Consider the following 23,546-nt stretch of genomic DNA (forward strand, 5'->3'; position numbering starts at 1 on the left):
AGCAAAATATACTTTCTGAAACTCTAAATATAAGCAGTAAATGTTCCATAAAGTTTATTCCTATTTTAGAAATTGAACTTGCCCTTCAAGTTAGACAGTGGTATATGAGGTAATGAAATGAACAGTTGCCTATTTGTTGCATGTAAATGTGTGTTATTGAGACGGCTCAAGAATATTTTCCACCTTCGCTATTGGATTATGATCCCCCCATGCCTAGTAGATAGTAGGTATTAAAGAACTATGTCTTTAACATGTGAAGGAATAGCTTATACATAAAAAATCAAGTGATACTTAAGGGGGCTAGATTTCTCAGTCTTCACTTTTTTCCCACTAGATACGACTAACAGCAAAAGAAGGAGTATCATGAAGATGTTTAACCATGAAATGTAGTCATTAATAAAATTCCCACAGGTAGCGAAATTTCAGAAAGACAGAGCACTTATCTGTAGTCTTCTTCAGCTTCCCTGAATTTTAAAGGCATAGTAAAAAGAATATTGATGTTGAAGTTAAACACAGAAGTGCTCAAATTCTGGTTTCACCACTTAACAGCTGTGAGAAGGTAGAGTGCTTACCCTTCCTCATCAGCAAAAGGACAGTGATGTTTCTTACCAGGCTGGGTTTTGCTTTGTGAGAGAATGTCTGTAAAACTCCTTGCAGAAAACAGATCCGTAACAGTAAATGGTAGCTATTATTGTTATTCTTAGCAGACAGGAGAGAAAGTGTGGAAAATGAAGGAGAGCCTACACCAATATTAGGCAGGAACCTTGGAAAATTATGAAGAGTTTATAGCAGGAACTGAGATAGCACTTTGTTACCTCCGGTAGCAGTTTTCTCCAAAATATCCTGACCGTTAAATAAATAATCTTAAGCTTTTTCTCTCATTTAACTCTCCTGCTTGATATCTCTTTATCTCCCTCTGCCAGTGTCTTAATAGGAAGTTCATGTCTGTTCATAATCTGTTATTTTATTTTTTTCAAATTTCCCAGGGCAAAACCTCTACTCCTGCTGCCTGGCACTGGAGATGCTCTTCTCCTTGTCCACTTCTAGGCTTCAGTGCCAACTGTCTTCCCACCTTGCCCTGTCATCTGCACTCACCTTTGCCAGTCCCCATCCCCAGTAAAAAGACGGAACAGCAATGCCCTCCCACATAAGAGTTGAGAGCTGATTTTCATGTTTTCTGAATTCTTTTTTTGTAATTTAACTTTGCATTAGGAGTATCACTTGTCTTTTCAATAAGAGTGTTTCCTCAAGGTGGTGACTGTTCTGTTATATTTCTTGGTGTCCAACCAGGATGCTAATATCTGTAATTTATGTTTCTTAGAGAATTCTACAAAGAAGTCTGCAGGTCCAGTTACCCCTTTTCTGATAATTTTGATAATGCATCTAAGGAATTAGGACTTTTAAAATCCAAAAACCACATGGGTCTGAGGTTCCCTCAGCTATTTCTGCCTAAAGGACTATTTTCTCTATGTATTCCACTGTAAATCAGTCTATTTCAGGAGCGCCCCCTATTGGGCAAGTGGCTGTTAGAGCACATCTGTTAATTTAAGGATAGCCTCATTTCTCTGTACCAAAGTTTCAGTCTACAAGCAAAAACAGGATGCTTAAAGCAATGATGCAACCCCAGTGTAAATTAGTAGTGTTTTTTTTCCTCCTAATCCCACTATGCCCCGAAGGCTCTTGATGACTTTTTTCTTTCTTTTTTTATCCTGCAACCTTACCAAATTAATTGATTAGCTTTCGTAGTTTTCTGGTGGCATCTTTAGGATTCTCTATGTATAGTATCATGTCATCTGCAAACAGTGACAGTTTTACTTCTTCTTTTCCAGTTTTTATTCCTTTTATTTCTTTTCCTTCTCTGATTGCCATGGCTAGCACTTCCAAAACTATGTTGAATAATAGTGGCAAGAGTGGACATCCTTGTCTTGTTCCTGATCTTAGAGGAAATGGTTTCAGTTTTTCACCATTGAGAATGATGTTTGCTGTGGGTTTGTCATATATGGCTTTATTATGTTGACATAAGTTCCCTCTATGCCTACTTTCTGGAAGATTTTTAAAATTTATTTACTTATTTATTTATTTAATTTTTGGCTGCATTGGGTCCTCGCTGCGTGCGGGCTTTCTTTTATTTGTGGTGAGCGGGGGCTACTCTTCGTGGCGGTGCACAGGCTTCTTATTGCAGTGCCTTCTCTTGTTGTGGAGCATGGGCTATAGGTGCGTGGGCTTCGGTACTTGTGGCACGCAGGCTCAGTAGTTGTAGCATGCATCTCTAGAGCACAGGCTGAATAGTTGTGGTGCACAGGCTTAGTTGCTCCGCTGCATGTGGGATCTTCCCAGACCAGGGCTCGAACCCATGTCCCCTTCATAGGCAGGCGGATTCTTAACCACTGTGCCACCAGGGAAGCCCCTCTGGAGGGTTTTTATCATAAATGGGTGTTGAATTTTGTCAAAAGCTTTTTCTGCATCTATTGAGATGATCGTATGGTTTTTCTCCTTCAATTTGTTAATATGGTGTATCACATTGATTTGCGTGTATTGAAGAATCCTTGCATTCCTGGGATAAACCCCACGTGATCATGGTGTTTGATCCTTTTAATGTTTTGTTGGATTCTGTTTGCTAGTATTTTGTTGAGGATTTTTGCATCTATATTCATCAGTGATATTGGTCTGTAATTTTCTTTTTTTGTAGTATCTTTGTCTGGTTTTGGTATCAAGGTGATGGTGGCCTCATAGAAAGAGTTTGGGAGTGTTCCTTCCTCTGCAATTTTTTGGCAGAGTTTGAGAAGGATGGGTGTTAGCTCTTCTCTGAATATTTGGTAGAATTCACGTGTGAAGCCATCTTGTCCTGGACTTTTGTTTGTTGGAAGACTTTTTTTTTTTTTTTTTTTTTCGGTACACGGGCCTCTCACTGTTGCGGCCTCTCCCGTTGCGGCGCACAGGCTCCGGACGCGCAGGCTCAGCGGCCATGGCTCACGGGCCCAGCCGCTCCGCGGCATGTGGGATCTTCCCGGACCGGGGCACGAAGCCGTGTCCCCTGCATTGGCAACCCATGTCCCCTTCATAGGCAGGCGGATTCTCAACCACTGCGCCACCAGGGAAGCCCCAATGGTTCTCTTTTAAATGAAATTATTTTAATCCTAACTGAGCATATAAATATTCAGCATATAAATATTCAGCATATAAATATTTGCTAATAGCCGCAAATACTGATATGGTCCTTCACATCACCCCCCTCCCCATTTTACTGATAAAAAACTGAAGCTCAGAAAAATTAAGTAATTGGGACTTCCCTGGTGGTCCAGTGGTTAAGACTTCGCCTTCCAGTGCAGGGGGTGCGGGTTCGATGCCTGGTCAGGGAGCTAAGATCTCACATGCCTCGCGGCTGAAAAACCAAAACATAAAATAGAAGCAATATTTTAACAAATTCAATAAAGACTTTGAAAACTGTCCACATCAAAAAAAACCAAAATCTTGAAAAGAAAAGTTAAGTAATTTACCCTAAGTCATCCAACTATAAATGGTAGAGCCACAATTCAAACCCCAAGACACTGTGAACCCAGTTATTTATCTTAAAAACTATTCTGGAAGAGAGCATATCTGTTTGTGAGATAAGTTACTGAAATTAAGATACCCCTGCAGTTTAGAGTGTATTATGCAAAGGTAACATGGAGGCTGCTGGTGTCACCTTATCTTTTGAGCAGAGACCTTAAGTAGTTATCCCTGTAATGGAATTGATTTAATTAAAAATCTCTTTTGTTCATGGCCCTGCTTATAAAATCTCTGTAAATAAGCACTTTTGCTAGGTGTTAAGTTTCTAGTACATACACTTAACTAGAGGTGAGGTTGAACAATTATATGACTCCCGTTTCTCTTCCACACTCAGCATCACATTAGCACAGGTCTTCCCAGTTCCCACTCTAATGCTCTAATTCAGATCTTAGGGCATGCAGAATTTTATATGGATAATTTGTTTTTTGACACATCTAATTTCTGTATTTGTTTATTACATTATTTTAGCAGATTATGGTAACTATAGTAACATTTTGTCATTCAGTGTCCCTTGTGTAAAGAAAATGTTTAAAAAATTGTATTACCCTGTTATCTTTTTTTTTTTAAGGCTTTTTAAAAATTTATTTATTTTTGGCTGCAGTGGGTCTTTGTTGCTGTGCATGGGCTTTCTCTAGTTGTGGTGGCTTCTCTTGTTGCGGGCATGGGCTCTAGACGCGCAGGCTTCAGTAGTTGTGGCACACAGGCTCAGTAGTGGTGGCTCACGGGCTCTAGAGCGTGGGCTCAGTAGTTGTGGCACGTGGGCTTAGTTGCTCCACAGCATGTGGGGTCTTCCTGGACCAGTGCTAGAACCTGTGTCCCCTGCATTGGCAGGCGGATTCTTAACCACTGCACCACCAGGGAAGCCCTACCTTGTTATCTTATAATACCATGCAGCCACTAAAAAAGATTGAGGTAGATAGATATTCATCCTACCTACCACCAGTACTACCACCTCCACCTCCACTATTACTGTTACTAGTAGCAAAATTTGCATGGCAGTTGGTTTGAGTTAGGTAATGTTCTTAACTGTTCATGTGTATTAGGTCATTTAATCTACAGGCTATCTCTGAAAGGATATGCAAGAAACTGGTCATCGTGGTTCCTCTGGAAAGGGTGTCTGGAGCAACTAGAGTCTGACCTAGAGATTTAGTTTTCACTGAATCCCTTTTTATTGGTTTGAAATTAACATACACATTGCATTGTATTTAATTTTAATTTTAATGTAATGAAAACTTCATTAATATTAAAAGAATATGAAAATAGAAATAGAACATAGGTATGTAGAAAAACAGCAAGCAGCACATGTTCACTATGGCTGCAAATTGTTGCTTTTTAAGAAATATATTATGGCCGACACTAAAAGGCACAGCTCAAGTATTCCTTCAAGAAAAATCTCACTGCCCATCTATAAGTAGAGAAGTTAGCTGACAGCCTCCAAGTATTCAAGCTGAGCTCATTCTCTTTTTCACGTGCCCTGTTAATGACTGAGTGAGGTGGTGGAACAAGGGCCAGGCCACTTCCTCCCAATGTCAGTCTCCTCTAATCTTTGCTCCAGAATTCCCACCGGGCTATTCTGCATGGCATTGTCAGGTCTGCATGACAGTTTCCCAGCTCCCTCTGACCAATCCTGTGTCCTGCATTCTTCTTTCACAGGTTTTCCTTCCCAATAACCATTTGCATTCCTAATTCATTCTCAGTTCCAGCTTCCCAAAAAACTGAACCAGCACATACATTCAAAAGGATGTAGAGGAGGAAAAATTCTTTTCTACCCTTTTAGGATCTCTGGTTGCACCTAAGATTTAAACTGACATAAGAGGAAAGATTAATGAGAGAAAAGCATACAAGTTTTATTGTTTTTACGTGTACATGGAGACCTTTATTAGAGAATGAAGACCTGAGGAAGTGGCCAGAGCAGAAAGGTTTTATAACTTTTAAACAAAGAAATGATAAATGTGTGAGGAAATGGCAAGACAAAGGAGTTTGGAGCAGGGCCAGTTAATTGTGGGAAGTGACTAGGAGACATATTGGGGTGCAAAACTAGGGTTTGTACATTTTGCAAGTTTGTACAGATGCATTTCAGCGTCGATTCCCAGTCTCTGGGGATAAGGATGTTCTTCTCTTCCTGGTGCTGGGAGGGCACTTGTACCCTCATGGGAAATTTTATGGCCTGTTTTTAGGTAGAAAAGGGTAGGTCAGAGAGCCCTTCCTGCAACTACTGTTTCTCAAATGCTTTGAACTCAGAATAATTAATATGTCAAAGTGACATATTTTGGGGTGCATGTCCTGAACTCCTTCAGGGACAAGGACAGGACTGGAAGAAAATGTAGACGATTCCTCCCTTCTCTTAAAATTTGTTACTTCATCTTTTTCTCTTCTATACTGTCTACTTAATCATGCATCTGTGTAGTTTAAATGCACACACATAGTTTAAACATATGTACATTAAGAATCAACCAGTTCCAAAAGACTTGCTAAGATCAACAGAAGTCTCTAGTTCTTCTACTCCATTTTTCTTTCTCCAGAAGAAAATACTTTTAATACTTTAAGTTGATTTTGTTTGATTTTAGCCTCTATATTGCTAATTAACAGGCTTGTATTGCTGCTTGTTGACTTTTTATTTTAGACTTTATTGGCTCTCTACTATGAAAAGATAAGGATTTTGCTCTCCTCTTCCTTCCTATGTCCACTGTGCATAAGCACCTTCCAAATGCCTCAGTGCTTTAAATAACACTGTATCATAATATCAGTATTTAATATTCACATTATTATGACTGTGAAAATGCCATTCACATCACAACCATATAGAAAACTATCATTGCTTTTCCTTATGCCATTTTCTGTTTTTCCTGAAGTTGATTCTTCTTGTTTTTTCTTAACTGGTGGCATTTCTGTACCCTTGGAAAACTAGGGTGGAATAAGGTTTACAAGAAAGTCTCTGGAGTCAGGTTGCCTGTGTTTCAGTCCCAGTGCTCCTCCTTACTAGCTGTGTGACCTTGAGCTAGCTAGTTAATTGGCTTTGCCTTCTTTTTCTTATCTGTAAAATAGGGGCAATCGGTACATCCATTGCATAAGGTTTAGATGCAGTGTGCTTAGAAGAGTGTCTGCCCACATAGGAAGCATTCCATAAATGTTACCTATATTACTAGTCACTAATTCAACCCCAACACTCTGTCAGTTTGTCTGAGTCTCTTAATATGTTCACTCACCACAGTGAGTCTGTCAATTTCATCTTAGGGGAAGTGTCTCCCAGATTCTTCCAACCTGCCCCCACGCAGTAGTGTTCACCCAACCTACGATGGACAGTGCAAACTCTTATTCAGGATTTCCATTGGTGAAATAAAATTCACATTTTATTGCAAGACAAGAAAAATTTAACATAAAATTTCTTTGCTCATTTGGGCCTCCTCCCTCCCATTGTGCATCCACATTAACCAGACCTCCTCAGGAAATAACTTTCCTAACCTTTTTTCTTAATGTCATCAAGGGTCACAACTCCTCAAGAGATAAACCTTTCTTCTTAATCTTGTACGGGGCCACGAATGACCCACGACCCACTACTCACTTTATACCTGTAGATCTGGATGGTGTAAACCGTGTTTAATGTACAGCCCTCTGTCTCAGAAACTTATGTAACTGTGCTTTGACCTCTAATGGGCAGAGCAGTTCTCAGAGCTTTCTGAGAGACTGTTCCCAGGTTAAAATCCTCAGTTTGGATAGAATAAAAATTTCCATTTCTTTCTTAAATTGGCTGATTAATTTTTTGTCAACATCTTTTACCTTCATCTTCCCTTGTTTTTGATTTTGATCCTTTCTCTTCTGGACTCCATATTTTCCTCTTTGTTGGCCTATGACTATTTTAATGAAGAATATCTTATAGCTTCCTGAGAAAGAGTTTTCTGGGAAGTAATTTTTTTTTAAGGAAATTGCATGTCAGAAAATGTCTATATTCTATCCTTACACTAATTAATAGCTTCATTGGATATATAATTCTAAAAGAAAAGTAATTTATCTTCAGAATTATGAAGGCATTTTTTTCATTGTCTTCTCGCTTCCAGTATTGCCATTTAGAAGTCTAAAGCTATGCTAATTCCTATTTTTAAATATGACTTTCCCCCCCTTTTCTAGAATACTGTAGGTCCTTCTCTTTGACTTCAGTTTTCTACAATTTCACAGTGATGTGTAATTAAATTTTAAAAGAGATTTGTCACTTTCTGCACCATTTTGCTCCTTGCTTTTTTTCACTAAGTATATCCTCAGATCTCATATATCAGCTGTCCTTACTGGAAAGCCTGTCTCACAAAGCATAGTAAACAGAGATGGCAATGTACTTTTAGGGCAAGCTCCATCATGAGTGATAGTGGGGTTATATGGTACTTTTAAATAATTTTTCAAAATGTTTACTATATTTAGTAAAAGAAAAGGATAAACCTTTCAAACAAATTGTTTGAAACAAACCTTACAAACAAACAAAACTTACAAATTGTACACACTAAATATGTGCAGTTATTTGTCTATCAATAATACCTCAATAAAGCTTTAAAAAAATGTAGGAATTTTGGGCTGACTTCAGGTCACACTTGTTTTTATTGCCACTGCTTTTGTCTTGAATGTGACTGACAAAGAGCCTGCATAAGGATATAAATGCCTATTCTGCTTTTATTTTTGTTTGTTTTTGGCCATTGCTTTCCTTGTGTATTATCTTCAATCTACATATCCCTTGAAGGAACATTTTCAAGTCATTTGTTCATTTAGTTACAGTCACTTAACAAGGCACACATAAAGTGCAGAAAATTTCAATAAACTGAGAGCGCTGCTACTAATCTCATGAACTGTCTGGCGTACTGAGCGTAGGTAACAATGTCAACCTGAATATTAAATATTAGTATAGCTCCTTTTAAAAATAAAAATTCTAATATTTTATGCCTATACTCCATTGGATTGTTTTGTACACATCCAGGGGTAAACACCTCACTCTGAAGACAGGTCCTCCAGAATATCCTATTCTTTTGGCATATAATTATGGCAGGTTCCCCAAAAAGTATAATGTTCCTGGTATGTGCATGCTAATATAGTGCCTGCTTTTTATCTTTCTCTCTTAAACTGTTATCACGTTTTGTCTCTCAGACCTTCACACCTGGTATTTTTACAAGCTATGAAACCTTTGTGTTTTGAGGGTAATTGACACGTGTTCAATCTTTTTTTTTTTTTAGAAGATGTTTTGTATTTATTTATTACACGGATAAAAAGATTTTCGTTTTTCTTTTTTAAAAAGATGTTTTCACGTGTTCAATCTTAAGGTGTATAAGACACTATGCTAGTACCGTAGTGTTTCTTTTTTTAAAAATTAATTAATCAGTGCAGATTCTGATTCATTATGTCTGGGATTAGGCCTGTGGTTCTGTATTTCTAATAAGCTCCCAGGTGATGGCAATGATGTTGGTCTATGAAGCACACTGAGTTCTACTGTTGGAATGCAAAGATGTGCATAATCAGGCCTCCACCTTTAAAGGATTTATAATGTCATCAGGGATGAGCATGGGCATGAATAGAATACCCCAGATTTATGTAATTGTGATATAGCTCTCCTTTTTTAGTGTCTTTATAGTCCTGTTCTCCTCAAGGTCACCAAATTTTACCTACCCTCTTGGACAGTTAGCAGCATGTTCCATGTGTTTCAAAACTCACCTGCATTCCCTCCATATACCCTCCCTGAGATTTTTGCTCTTTGAGAATTAACATATTGATCATTATTTTAAAATATGTTAATGTATATTAATGTTTAATCCCTTTCAGATATTATATTGAAATTTGTACCAGGTTGTCTGACGACATAAGCCCAAAATTTCGATGGTAGGAGAAATTATAAGGACTGTGCACATGCTGGAAAGTAGATTGTGAGAGAGTCCTAGAAGCTGGGAGAAATCTGCCATGTAGTTCTATGATTAAATACTCAGGAGCTATATACATAGCATAGTCCCAGAAATTAAACATTTCCTGAATGAGCGGGACCATGGGACTGATATACAAGGAACAAAAATGCAAGAAAAGAGTGCTGTTAAACCTCTAAATGGACTCATGAAAGGATTAATCATCAGTGATAAATGTTCATTGTCTCCAAAGAGCTGAATGTGTTGTGCTATTCTGAGCAAATTCCATCTATCACTGTTGACCCATAATAGCTATCCATCTATAACACTGACTGGTGAGGCTCTGCACCCACCGAGGTCAACTTTATGACTTGCTTAGCTCCAAGTTACCACAGTGGCTGTTGCACCGTCACTATCACCAAACATCCTTCTCTTCATCATAATTGCCAACACACAAACACACACACTCACTGCTTCTTCATCCTAAAGCAAAAAAGAGAAATATGGTGCTATGGTTCGTTCTCTCTAGGTATGCCTGCTAAATTTAACTGAGCAATTAAAATATAGGCTTTCAAGTCTAATCAATTATTGAACACTGATTGAGTACCAACTTTATAAAAGCACTTTGTTAGGCCCCTGGGGGACATGAAGATTTGTAAGACCTGGTTCCCACCTTCACATAGCTTACATTCTAGTTGTTTGGATAATACATAACCTTTTGAAAAATCCACTATGAGCAACTGACCAAGTTTTTTTCACCTTTGTGTTTCCCTACCTAGGAAAAGTGAATGGTAGATAGTAGGTGACAAAAATGTTACTGAAGAATGGTAATTAAATGATGAAATTAAGCAACAGTTTTAGGCAACAATGAAGTACTCTCACAGGACATGAAACAACTAATTTTAAAATGAACTTTGTGTATAATGATATAGGAACAATATTTCTCAAACTGGGCCCACAGGTTTCTTCAAGAATATTTTTTATTTTGTAGATATATGAGAGACATACACATGAGGAATTTATATCCAGTTTCATGTTTGTATGTATCTAACTGACAATATAATTAAAATGATTTAAAGTAATGTTAGGGGTCCTCAGAAATAGTATTATTTATTATTTATCTATCTATTTATTTTTTTATTTATTGGCTGCGCTGTGCAGCATGCAGGATCTTACTTCCCCAACCAGGGATCGAACCTAGGCCCCCTGCAGTGGAAGCACAGAAGCACTGGCCCACCAGGGAAGTCCCAATATTATTCTTTTAATATTATTAAAAGAATAATTCATATTATTCAATGCTATTGAATATTATTCAATGCCATGTATGGATCTTATTTGAATTCTCTTTCAAACAAACTGTAAAGTATCTTAAAAATCATAAGGGACTATACCCCAATTAAAAAAAAAATAAGGGAAAATTATTTATTTATTTATTTATTTTGGCTGCACCTGGTCTTAGTTGCGGCATGCGGGATCTTCGTTGCGGCATGCAAACTCTTAGTTGCGGCATACGTACGGGATCTAGTTCCCGGACCAGGGATCAAACTCAGGCCCCCTCTATTGGGAGTGTGGAGTCTTACCCACTGGACCACCAGGGAAGTCCCGGGAAATTTAAATAATTACTGGATAGTTGATGATCCTAAGAAATTATTGTTATTATTTTTTAGGTGTGATTGTTTTCTTTTCAAAAGAATTTTTATCTTTTAAAAATCCATACTGAAGTAGTTATGAATGAGACGATGTGACGTCTGGGATTTTCTCTGAAATAATCCAGAGGGTGAGTGGATATTATGTGGAGGTATAGATTGTGGTAGGCAGAATAGTGGCTTCTCCAAAATGTCTGTGTCCTAATCCCCAGGAATTAAGGTAGCAGTTGGAATTAAGATTGCTAATCAGTTGACTTTAAAATAAGATTATTCTGGATTAACCATTTGGGATCAATGTAATCACAAGGGTCCTTGTATATGGAAGAGAGAGGCAGAGTCAGAGTCAGAGTGATGCACTGTGAGAAAGACTTACTTGACTGGTCATTGCTTACTTGAAGATGGAAGAGAGCCATAAGCCAAGGAAGGTGGGCAGCCTCTAGAATCTGGAAAAGGCGAGTAAACGGATTCTCCTATAGCGCCTTGAGGAAGGAACTCATTCTGGTCAACACCATGATTTTAGCCCAGTGAGACCCATTTTGGACTTCTGACTTTCAGAACTGTAAGATAATAAATTTGTCTGGTTTTAAGGCTGACATAACCCTGATACCAAATTTAGAGTGTTTCCTTCTATCACCACTTTGCTTGAAGTTTTTTTTTTTGCTTTTTAGTCATAATTTGTTGAATTTTGTCAACTGTTTTTTCTATATCTATTGAGATGATTTTTTTTTTTTTGATTTTCAAGTGTTAAACCTTCCTTGCATTCTTAGGATAACTCCAATTAGGTCATGATATATAATAATCCTTTTTATATATTGCTAATTTTAATTTACCTTTCTTTTATTAAGGATGTTTGTGTATGTTTGTAAGAGCATTATACTGGCCTTATAAAATGAGTTGGGACACATTCCATCTTCCTTTATTTTTCAGGAACAGTGTATAAGATTAGTATATATCTTACCATATAGTTGTTCAATATAGTTTCTGGGAGGGTACAAGTGCTAGAAATTCCTGTACTGCTGTCTTGCTAACATCATCCTGTTTTCACTATTGGTTTTTAAATACTTATTTATATTTTAGTGGTTGTTTAGGGTTTACATTATGCATCTATAACTTGTCCCAGTCTACCTTGAATTAATACATAACTTACACTAAGTTAAGTGTAGTCAGAATCATGTAACCCTATATTTCTACTTACCCCACTCATTCTTTTTAGTGTTATTGTCACATATTTTAAACCTACATATGTTATAATCCTTAAAATACAGTATTATAATATTTGTATTAAACAATCTATTGTCTTTTTAAAATTAACATTTCCAGTGCTCTTCATTTTTCCTCCTACTGAGCTAAGTTTCTATCTGGTGTCATTGCCCTTTAGTCTGAAAACTTTTCTTCATTATTTATTGTAGGACAGTTCTGCTTGTAACGAACTCTCCTAGGGTTTTGTTTGTTTGTTTTGCTATTGTTAATTCTCCAAAAATATACTGACCACAAAATATGAGCAAGACACTAATGGTCTAATGTATTCTTCATAAGGAAAGTCATTTGTTTTGATACTGTTTTCAATTTCCATGTTGAAATACTTTGCTTTTATTATAGACTGAAAAATAGATAGCAACAGCAAGTCAGGATCAACTAAAACTAAAAGCCACGAAGAAACTGAAATTCAAGTAATTTCATAGAAAAGAATGGTGATTCATTCAAAGAAATGTAAGTAACAAAAAAATCCTATTTAAGTTATTGACATTATCACTTTCTTTACACTTTATGATTTAGAATTATAACAGTTTTTTGGGGGGGGCGAGGGGGCGTGGCACACAGCTTGTGGGATCTTAGTTCCCTGACCAGGGATTGAACCCTTGTCCTTGGCAGTAAATGCGTGGGGTCCTAACCAGGGAACCACCAGGGAATTCCCAGATAACAGTTGTTTTAACAAAGCTATTTACAAAAGGAAGCAGTAAATAGCTACTGGTTTAAGGCCAGAGTGGCAGGTGATTGGTTCAGTGTTTTCACAATTTTAAAATTTCTCAAACAGGTTTATGTAAATAAGAGATAGGCAGAAATTTCAAATTATGTGTGTGTGTGTTTGTGTGTGTGTGTGTGTATGTGTGTGAGAGAGAGAGAGAAGAGAGAGAGACTTCTCCTCAAATGTAAGTGGGTCAAAAAATGTCCCTATGGCACCTTATTTCTAGGTTAAGAAAGTTGTATTGTTGTTTTTAATAAATGGTGTTTTCAAATGTATGGCTTTTGTCCCTTCCTAGTCACTGTAGAAAATGAACAAGCGTATAAGAATCATAGCAATTACTATCAATCTTTTTGGCCTAATTAGTTCTTTCTTAGGCATAAAGCTAAACCTGGCACTATTTGTTATTTTGTCTTGTCAGATATATTACAGTTTAAGGTGAAATGCAAAGATTTATGATGCAAAAGTATTATAATACATCATCCCAAGAATGCTGGCTGCTTGCCATTATAGAAAGTATTAGGGATGAGAAGTAACTGGCCAATGAAGTTATAACCTAGATTTATCAGCATCCAATAATCATAGGCACATGTTCATTTATTTACAGCAGAGTCTGTATTTTTAGAAGTATCTTTGAAATTTCTTTCCTCCTCACTTTTATGATTTATCCAATTGTCCATTCCATTATTATTATTTTAAAATATTTATTTATTTATTTGTGGCTGCGCCGGGTCTTAGTTGCAGCAAGCAAGATCTTCGTTGTGGCATGTGAGATCTTTTAGTTGTGGCATGCGGACACTCAATTGAAGCATACATGCAGGATCTGGTTCCCCGACCAGGGATTGGACCCGGGCCCCCTGCATTGGGAGCGCAGAATCTTACCCACTGGACCACCAGAGAAGTCCCCACCATTCCATTATTATTTTTAGAGTAAATATGTTGAAATTCTAATTTAATTCATGTATAAAGACTGATCCTGAGTAATCAGATGGATATGTCCTCTGACGTGGGGATAAATTATGCCACATAGTGACTGAAAATAGAATTAACCCAGAAAGTGATTTTGACATAAGACCTCATTTTTTTACAGAGGTTATTTCAGTCCCAGACTTTGGGGATGAGTCAAAACAACTCACAATGGGAGGGGTGAGGGAGCAATTTCATACTGAGTAGATTCTGCAGTATCCAGGCAGATTGATTGTTAGCAGGAACTTTTGAAAAATCAGGTCATGTTTATCAATCAACAGAATTTAATGAGCATTTCCTTTTTTGCCTGACACTGTTGCAAATACTGTGGGAAATATAAAAATATCTGTAAGACAAATAGAGGATCTACAGTCATGCTGGAGAAATAATACAATTGTTAAGAACAATTAAATGCTAAATTTTGTAGTAATATACAAATGTAGGTTCAATAAAGAGAGGCCTTTTGTGGATTGGAATAATTAATAAGGTTTTACCAAAGGAAATGGGGAATTAGCTGTATGCTTATTAATCTTGGTTCTGTTCTGGGTGGGATGACTGTAAAGCAAAATAAATAAACAACCAAACAACCAGATTTGTTGGTAGAAATGACTTATAATGATCTAAGTAGGGTCAGTTTAAGCCTTCCAGGCGTGGACAAATAAAGATACAAGATAAATTTCAAGAAGATCTGATTTTTATCTCATTGAGATAAAAGAGAAGAGGTGTTCAACAGATTAAATTCTGGGCTGTGCTAAGCTATTGCATTAGTTTTCTATTACTGCATAACAAATCACCAAAAATGTAGCAGCTTAAAACAGCACATATTTATTAACTTATAGTTTCTCTGGGTCAAGAGAAACTATGGGCATAGCTCAACTTGGTTCTTTACTTAGGGTTCAAAAGGCCGCAATCAGGATGTTGACCAGGCTGCATCTGGAGGCCCGAGTGGAGGAAAATCTGCTTCCAAACTCATTTAGGTTATTGGCAGATTTCTGATCCTTTGGCTATAGGACTGAGGACCGCAGCTTTTTATTGGATGTTGCCTGGAGGCTGCCTTTTGGTCCTAAAGGACACTCATAATTTCCTACTACATGAACCTTTCCACAAGCAGTTACACTGTGGCAGTTTGCTTTTTCTGGACCAGCAGGCCTTGGACATGGTCTGCTACGAGTCATATGTTTAATGATCTTAAGTGATATATTCATCTATTTGTCTGTCTAATCTATATATATGCCATGAGTCTCCTAAGATATAGATGGATAGATAGATAGATAGATGGATAGACAGACAGATAGATAGGGTAACCTAATCATGGCCGTGACATCCTATGACCTTTGGCATATTCTTTTGGTTAAAAGCAAGTCACAGGTTCTTCCTGCATTTAAGGAAGGGAGATTAACTCATTAGGTCTCACCTTAGGGTGTGTCCACCTAACTATCAAATATTAAATAATATATTTCTACCATATTTTATTGCACTAATTAACAACTCAGCACTTTAGTTGGTGACCTTAAATAATCTCTTTCTTTTCACTGAATCTCAGTGTTAGGACACAGTTTTCTATATGTCTCTCACATTTCTGCACATCTTCTGAGCAAGAGGCATTAACTTCCTTGTTCTGTTTGCTCAGATGTTTGTATAGCTATTGTCTCCCTCCAGGGCAGATGACAGATTTGTTTCCTGACCCGGGTGATAAAGATAGTTTTTCCTTCTTGTAAAACATTAGGCAGGTTTGCTAGCATCCTTCTTATAAAACTGAGGGTTTTCTAAACTCAAAATTCCTCAGCTGTGACACAAATCCTCTGCATGTCCAGCATCTACCTGAGTTCACATCCTCATACCCCCATGGGACTTGGGGAGTAAATGGTATCGACTTGAACATGAAGCTCATGTTGCCTGCTGTGCCCTGGGCACTAAAGTCCTTTGTCTCTGACCCGGATGTCTCCTGTCTTCTACTAGCATCTATGAAACTGCGATCAGGCTAAGCAGGGCAATATCTCAATCCCTTCACAATTTTTGACACTCAATTTTCCTCTATGTAATTTAAGAGATTAGAGTCAGATTATTTCTAACATTCCTTTCATGTTTCATCGTTGATATTCTAATACTCTAACTGGCTTTGTCATTTTCATCATTGGCATAGAAGAACTCAACCATTTTTGTACTTGACTTCTTTAAAGGGTGTTTAAACACTCCGCAATAGTATGGAAATAGTAAACATTATTTAAAACTACCGTTTGCAAATAAGGAAACTAAACTTTAATTTGCTGGTACTGCTAATGTGAGGCATTTACTGTTTGGCAAACAAATCTATTAGGATACTGGTTTTACTGAGGTTCTGGTGCTCATCCCTTAGCTCATGTTTTTGTTGTAGTTTTTTGGCTTATGGAAACATTATAAAATTTCATTCTTTGAATTTCTTTAAGTTGTGTATCAGTCTGAAATATTCCACATCCTGTGTTTTGTTTCAAACTTTTCCTTTCTCATATTTGCAAACATTAACTTGTCTGTGACTGTTAATTAGCATTTCTTGATTGATATTTTTTGTTTATTGTGAAAAAATGAAGTGCTTTGGCAGGGGATAGAATTGTAGTGAACCATCGAAGAGGGTTGGAGCCTGAGAGGGCATCCTGAAACAAACTCGTACAGGCAAAGTGCACAGATATAATAAGTAGGTTTTCCACAAAGTCAGCAAATGACCCACAACTGCAGGTGAGACTAGCCTGGTTTTGCTATTTTCTTCAGCTATAATTGAACGTAATAAACTCAAAATTTAATTTTTTACTGCATATGAAAAATTTATAGACTTCAGAAATAGCTAATACATATTTTTCATAGAAGATTATATTTGGCTTAATATTTTAAAACAAAAACCCCAACATAAATAAAAAATATCTAACATTCTGACATCACAGTTTGTGCCACATGTGAGCATCCTATAAGTGTGAGTGTGAGCATGTATGTGCATGTGTGTATCGGCTTGTGTTTGCATGGAGGTCAAAGTGACAGTGTACCCTTACCTCCACCTAAGGGGCCAGGTTTTAAGCAAAATGACATTTCACTGGAACCATCCTTTCTCCTCCCCTCTCAGCATCAAATGATGATGATGGTGATGACAACCATGATGAAAATAAAATGATGGTGACAGCAGTAGTTACAACAACAGCTAACGTTTATCGAAGTCTCTAATGTGTATCAGGCATTATTCTATATGCTTTACTAGTGTTTCATTTAATCCTTAAAACAGTTTGTGGATTGGATATTACTATTAAACAGATTTTCATGAAACTGTAGCAAAAACAACTTGTGTAATTTTTCCAAATTAAAATAATTTTCAAGTAGTGTCAGAACTTTATCCTAAGGATAACTTCTCAGCAGCCTGGGAATTTTTTTTTTTTCAGTTATGAGCCATGACAGAGACAAGAAAAATAAAACAAAACAAAACTGAAGGTTGAATTAGTAAAAATGAACCTAATTTAGATACCTAGAAATCTATTGTTGTTGGTGGTGGTTTTTGGCCGCACGGTGAGGCTTGTGGGATCTTAGTTTCCTGACCAGGGATTGAACCTGGGTCCTCCGTAGTGAGAGCGCAGAGTCCCAACCACTGCACCACCAGGGAATTCCCAGATACTGAGAAATCTATTAAAAGTTCCTCTTATCATTAATTTGGAACAATGAACAAAATAAGAAAAAATTACCAAAGGAAGTTGGATAAGGTTAAACAGAGAGTGCCAGAGACCAAGAGCTACATCTTGGTCTTCCTACGTGTTAGCCTCTCTGGCTGTGTCAGTTCAGAAACTGTCAGATCAGTTTCAGGAGCATTCAGCATGCCACAGTTCCTCTCATGATTTAAAGCCCTCTCTAAACTGCACATTCCTCTCCTAATTTCCACTCCATTTTTCTGCTCCACTTGCCAGAAAAAAAAAAAAAAATCCCCCAAAGAGCTGCCTATGCTTACTATCTCTACCTCCTTGATTTCTCCTCTCATCTCACTCCAGTATTCCCACAGAAACTGCCTTTGCCAAAGCCATCAGTGATGTCTTTGTTGTCATCTCCAATAGATATTTCTGCTTCTTATCTTACTATACCTCTCAACATAATCTAGTGAAGTTGTTTATTATTTTCTTCACGAAACACTCCTTCCTTTCTTTGTAACATCATCCTTGCCTGATTGGCCTCCTTTCTCACTGGTCACTCTTTCTCAGTCTTTTTTCCTGCCCTCTCCTGCATGAACAAACTCACATCAAGTTTGTTCTCTTCATCTTTGTGCCTATCCCAGTGCTTAGCTCATAAGAGCACTCAATCAGTATTTGCTGGATGTGTGAGTGAAGAAGTGAATGGATAGATAAATGAATAAATTAATAAATGAAGTGTTATGGATGTGCATAGGTAGAAGAGCTTAATTTTGCCTGAGACAGAAAAATTTTTCTGAAGAAGGTGAAAATTGACCTGTCTTGAGAGATAAGTCAAGACTTGCCTAGTGAACAAATAAAGTGTTCATTTCCAGAAATGAGTGTTCCTACAAAATTAACCTATAGTGTACCATTTCTTAGAAAGCTATGGGAGAATGTTCTATTCCAAAAGGAGAAAATAGACTAAGAAGGAGAAAAACATGAGATCCAGTAGGTCCGACACAAGTGAGAGGAAAAGGAAGTCTCCTGGAAGATGGATAAGGGAGACGCTATGATGATGGCTGGGCAACAGGCCCAGGGATGAGCAGTCCAGAGTGGACCAGGAGGGCAGAGTGCTGCAAGAAGATGAATCTGGTGCAATGTACTTCTACCAAGGAAAATGAGTCTGATAGGTACACAGAAATCCAGGTTAATTAAGAAGGGGTAGTTATTAAATAGAGGTAAAATTAAAAGATGTAAAAAAAGAGCATCATGGTGCAGGTGTAGATGGTGTTCACACAGTCATAATAATGCAAATACTGTTTTATTTAATTAAAATTATGGTTAACTCTCCTGGAAGGATTAAAGAAAGGGAAAAGTCTGTGCTTTGGGAAGGGATAAGCATGAAAGGAAACTAAATTCTCATGTTCTGTTATACATAGGAAATTCATTAAAAATGACTGAAATTGAAAAAATTAAGTAGCATTATAAATATATTATTTAGAGATAAGGAGTTAAATGCTAAAAGAAAAAGCCAAAATAGTTGGAAATGGTTGCCTCTGTGGAAGATAATGGAGGAGTCAAGTGATTACTTATTTTCGTAATAAACCATATAGAAGTATTTGGCATTAAAAGGTACGTTAAAAAGAATAAAATTAGGCAGAAGAGAGGTTAAACAACGACATTAACATAAACAATTCAGTCCTCAACACTGGGTTCTCAGTGTTGATGCCAAAACCCTTGCTTCGATGTGGGAAAGTTTTAAAAAGAATTGGTGGAAAGTTTGAGAGTTTTGTATTTAATCTTTATAAAAGTAAGTGTCTGTCAATTGATGTAATCTCAGAGGGTGATGATGTGACCATAGCCAGACCTAACTGGAAAAAAAAGTTTACCTGCCCTTAAGAAAATTCAGCTGGTAAATATCATCATATAGCTTTCAGGGCTATTTGCAGTTGTGTCTTGGTGGTAAAGTCAGAGACCGCTCGGAGACCACATTCTTTATTTATGTATTTATTTTTTGACCGCCCTGCCCGGTTTGTGGGATCTTAGTTCCCTGACCAGGGACTGAACCCGGCCCCAGCAGGGAAAGTGCCCAGTCCTAACCACTGGACCACCAGGGAATTCCCCAGAGACTGAATTCTTAATATAATCTTCTTCATAGTAAACATATATTGTGGGTTATAGTCAAGCTTGTTGTAGGAAAATGTGTTCTCTTTTACTAAAAGCACTTTGAGGAGAATCATTCTTTCTCTGAAGAGCTCTGTAATTTCATAGCTTTTATGTTACAGAATTTATTTTTAATAAGGAAAAGTCATACAGCAGAGGTGACCTATTAAATAAAGTTATAACATATCTAGAAAACTGTGTCTGGTGCTATTATAGAAGTGTTGTCACAGGATGGTAGCAACACAGATCCAAGACTATAAGCCCACAGACTTAGATTTAAGCAACTGCCCCCAGATTCAGGTCTGAGAACTTTATATTTTTTAATTAGTTAATTAATTTTTAAATTTTTGGCTGCGTTGGGTCTTTGTTGCTGCGAGCAGGCTTTCTCTAGTTGCAGCGAGCGGGGGCTACTCTTCGTTGCGGTGTGCGGGCTTCTCATTGCAGTGGCTTCTCTTGTTGCAGAGCACGGGCTCTAAGCACTGGGGCTTCAGTAGTTGCGGTGCACAGGCTTAGTTGCTCCACGACGTGTGGGATCTTCCCCGACCAGGGCTCAAACCCGTGTCCCCTGCATTGGCAGGAGGATTCTTAACCACTGCGCCACCAGGGAAGTCCCAGGTCTGAGAACTTTAGTGTGAAAAGTTCCTTCTGTTAAAAAATGAAAGGGTGACATCAGACAGTTTGTACTTGGGCAGGAGGTAATTTTCCCACAGCCTATTTATGTCTGTGGGGCTTAGTTGTGGAGGTGAAATAAATTTGGATAGAGGAAATTATTCTCTGGAATAAAGAATCTTGCCTGGTTGAGTTTCTACAGAAATGATACAGACTAGGCATCCATTTCCAAAATGGTTCCATTTCTTTGTTACATCCTAGGAGCCTTCTAGTTTTTCCCTTAAGAGCCTTGAAACGTGATTTTTGAAGAAAAAACCTTGCTTCCCAGCCAGTCTTGTTAATCCTTTCTTGTGGGGAGGGAAGGCAGCAACAGAAGTTGTAGTGGGTTGAATCGTGTCCCCCTGAAAGATATTTCCACTTGGGGCCTGTAAATGTGATCTTATTTGTAAAAAAGGTCTTTGGAGTTGTAACTAAGTGAAGGATCTCGAGATGAGATCATCCTGGATTCTAGGGGGCCTTAACTTCAATGACAAGTGTCGTTAGAAGAGAATAGAAGAGAAAGAGGAGACCCACAGGGGAGAAGGTCATGTGACGATAGAGGCAGAGGTTGGAGCAATGCACATACAAGCCAAAAAATACCAAGGATTGCCAGCAGCCACCAGAAACTAGAAGAGAGTCATAGGACAGTTTCTCCCAAGTGCCTCCAGAAGGAACAAACCCTGTGAGGCATTGATTTCAGACTTCGCCCTACAGAACTGTAAAAAAAAAGTTCCTATTGTTTTAAGACACCCAGTCTGTGGGAATTTCTTATTACCATGAGAAAAGGAAAAGGATTACAGGAAAAGGATACACAGCCATTCCAGTCTGACTGTTTTCATCAGAGCCCTCACCCAGCTGGGTCTACTGTCTCCCTGCCTCCTGTCCAATTCTCTTCAGGAGAGAGTATATATAGTCAGCCAACAGATAACACTTTTCTAAATGTTTCTATGCTACAAAAATGCTTTGTATTTTCTTAAACTTTTCTCCTAGTTTGACAAATTTTATTAACGTAACCAATGTCTGTTAGATGGCTTCATCTGAGGAAAAAGCCTGATCTCAGGGAAGCTGCAGCTAAGGCACTGGGTGTCTAACGTCATGGGAAGATCAGTGATGCCATTCAACTAATATTTACCGTGGATCTAAGATGAACCAGGCACCATGGGAGACTAAGAGGTAGAGTCAGATGTAGTCCCTGCCTTCTTCCCTCCTGTAAAGGAGGGAAGACACAATCTTAAACAACTTTCAGGGAAGAAAGGAATTGATGTTATCAAAGACAAATAAGGTTCCGTAGGAAATATCTTTTCTGATGGAGGCCATTGCAGGGCTGCTTTGTGAAAGATTTTTTTTTTGAATTTCAGCTGATTCTTTAAGAGCCAGGTCAATCACCATTTCCACCGGGAAGCCGTCTCTGACCCCCTGTTCCTGGCTGCCCAGTCTTCTGTGACCTGAGACTTTGAGATTTCTCTATTTCAGCAATTAGCACCGTTAATCTTGAGGATTTATTTGCACATCTTACTTCCCTCATTAGACTTTGTCCAACCTTTGAGTGTATGTATGTGATTTTTAATAGCACATATCCTGGCACACATTTGCTACACTAATAAATAAATGAATGCATGCTAGCAGAGATGGCCAGAGGACAGAGGTACCCAGATGGAAGAAGTGGCATGAACAGAGGCACAGAGGGTGACAAGGGAAATAATTGTCGATATTGAAAACTGTCTTCTTTACAATTTCCCTGGAGGCTGTTCCCACTTAAGGATATATCATTAAGGATGCCCTTCAGCTGCAGGTAACAGAAGCCCGACCACAGTGGTTTGTAAAACAGGAATATTTTTCCCTCTTAAATGAGAATCTAGATATAGGCAGCTGAGGGCTGAGTCCTCCACATCCGAGTCTGCCTTCCTCTTTTTATTCCAGCATCCTTAGTAAGCAGCATTACCCCAGTATTACTTCATAGTCACAGTCCAACTTCATACCTGCATTCTAGGTGGGACAAAGAAACAAAAGGTGCAACAGCAAGGAAGACTCATGTCTATGCCAGGAAAATAAAACTTTACCAGAAAGACCCAACAGATTTCTACCTATGTATCGTTGATCAAAACTGTACATGTGGCCACTTATAGCTGCACGGGAGGCTAGGAATATCCATTTTGAGGGGGACCCTCTTTTCAAAATTATTATTGGAATATTTTATGTGGAAAACGAACATTTGATATGAACAGAGTCAGCTACGATATGCATGGAAGGCAGTGAAGGGATTTTATTATTTCCTAGGGTCCAGAATCAGGGGCAGCATTTATTTTCCTGCCTCATCCTAGTTCAGAAGGCCATTTACCAATGACTCTTGAACCCACTGGCCTCACTTCCACATAACCAAAGCTCTTTGGCTTATTGGAACTTATTTTTTCTCAATATCATACATAGTGGAATAGAGTCTTTGTGTTCCTTTTAAGGAGGTTTCTTTAAAACTCCCACACTCCTGAACAGGAAAACAGCATACAGACCAAAGCTGGAGGAAAGGACATAATTCTATGCACACTAAGTTTCTCCCGTCTATCATATGTAACCACTGACATTTCCTGACAGCCACTAGGCTTCTGGTATTTTTCAAGAAGCTGAGTCATTATCCTAACTTTACAGATTGAATCAGAAAACAACTGATTTTCCAAATGTGATATTGTTAGTTTAGGGTAAAGCTGGTTTCTCTGGCTTCTTGGTGTATGTTTAGTACTCTTTCTAAATTCAGAAAATTTGAGACTCTCAGTGTAAAGATTTTGTTTGTGACATTGAACAATTTTTTTTTTAACATCTTTATTGGGGTATAATTGCTTTACAATGGTGTGTTAGTTTCTGCTTTATAACAAAGTGAATCAGTTATACATATACATATGTCCCCATATCTCTTCCCTCTTGCATCTCCCTCCCTCCCACCCTCCCTATCCCACCCCTCCAGGCGGTCACAAAGCACCGAGCTGATCTCCCTGTGCTCTGCGGCTGCTTCCCACTAGCTATCTACCTTACGTTTGGTAGTGTATATACGTCCATGCCTCTCTCTCGCTTTGTCACAGCTCACCCTTCCCCCTCCCTATATCCTCAAGTCCATTCTCTAGTAGGTCTGTGTCTTTAT

At 38.1% G+C, this 23,546-nt stretch overlaps 1 protein-coding gene across 2 annotated transcripts in view; it reads left to right on the top strand.

Moving 5' to 3' along the window:
• MORC1 (MORC family CW-type zinc finger 1) overlaps positions 1–23,546 on the top strand; it is a 360,669-nt gene that overhangs the window by 27,677 nt on the left and 309,446 nt on the right. For both annotated transcript variants that reach the window (XM_073804253.1, XM_033855850.2), the window contains exon 2: positions 12,662–12,772. The gene's annotated coding sequence lies outside the window, so the exon portion shown is untranslated. The remainder of the gene's footprint in view (positions 1–12,661; positions 12,773–23,546) is intronic.

The sequence above is a fragment of the Tursiops truncatus genome, chromosome 4, assembly GCF_011762595.2.
Source record: "Tursiops truncatus isolate mTurTru1 chromosome 4, mTurTru1.mat.Y, whole genome shotgun sequence".
NCBI classification, from domain to species: domain Eukaryota; kingdom Metazoa; phylum Chordata; class Mammalia; order Artiodactyla; family Delphinidae; genus Tursiops; species Tursiops truncatus.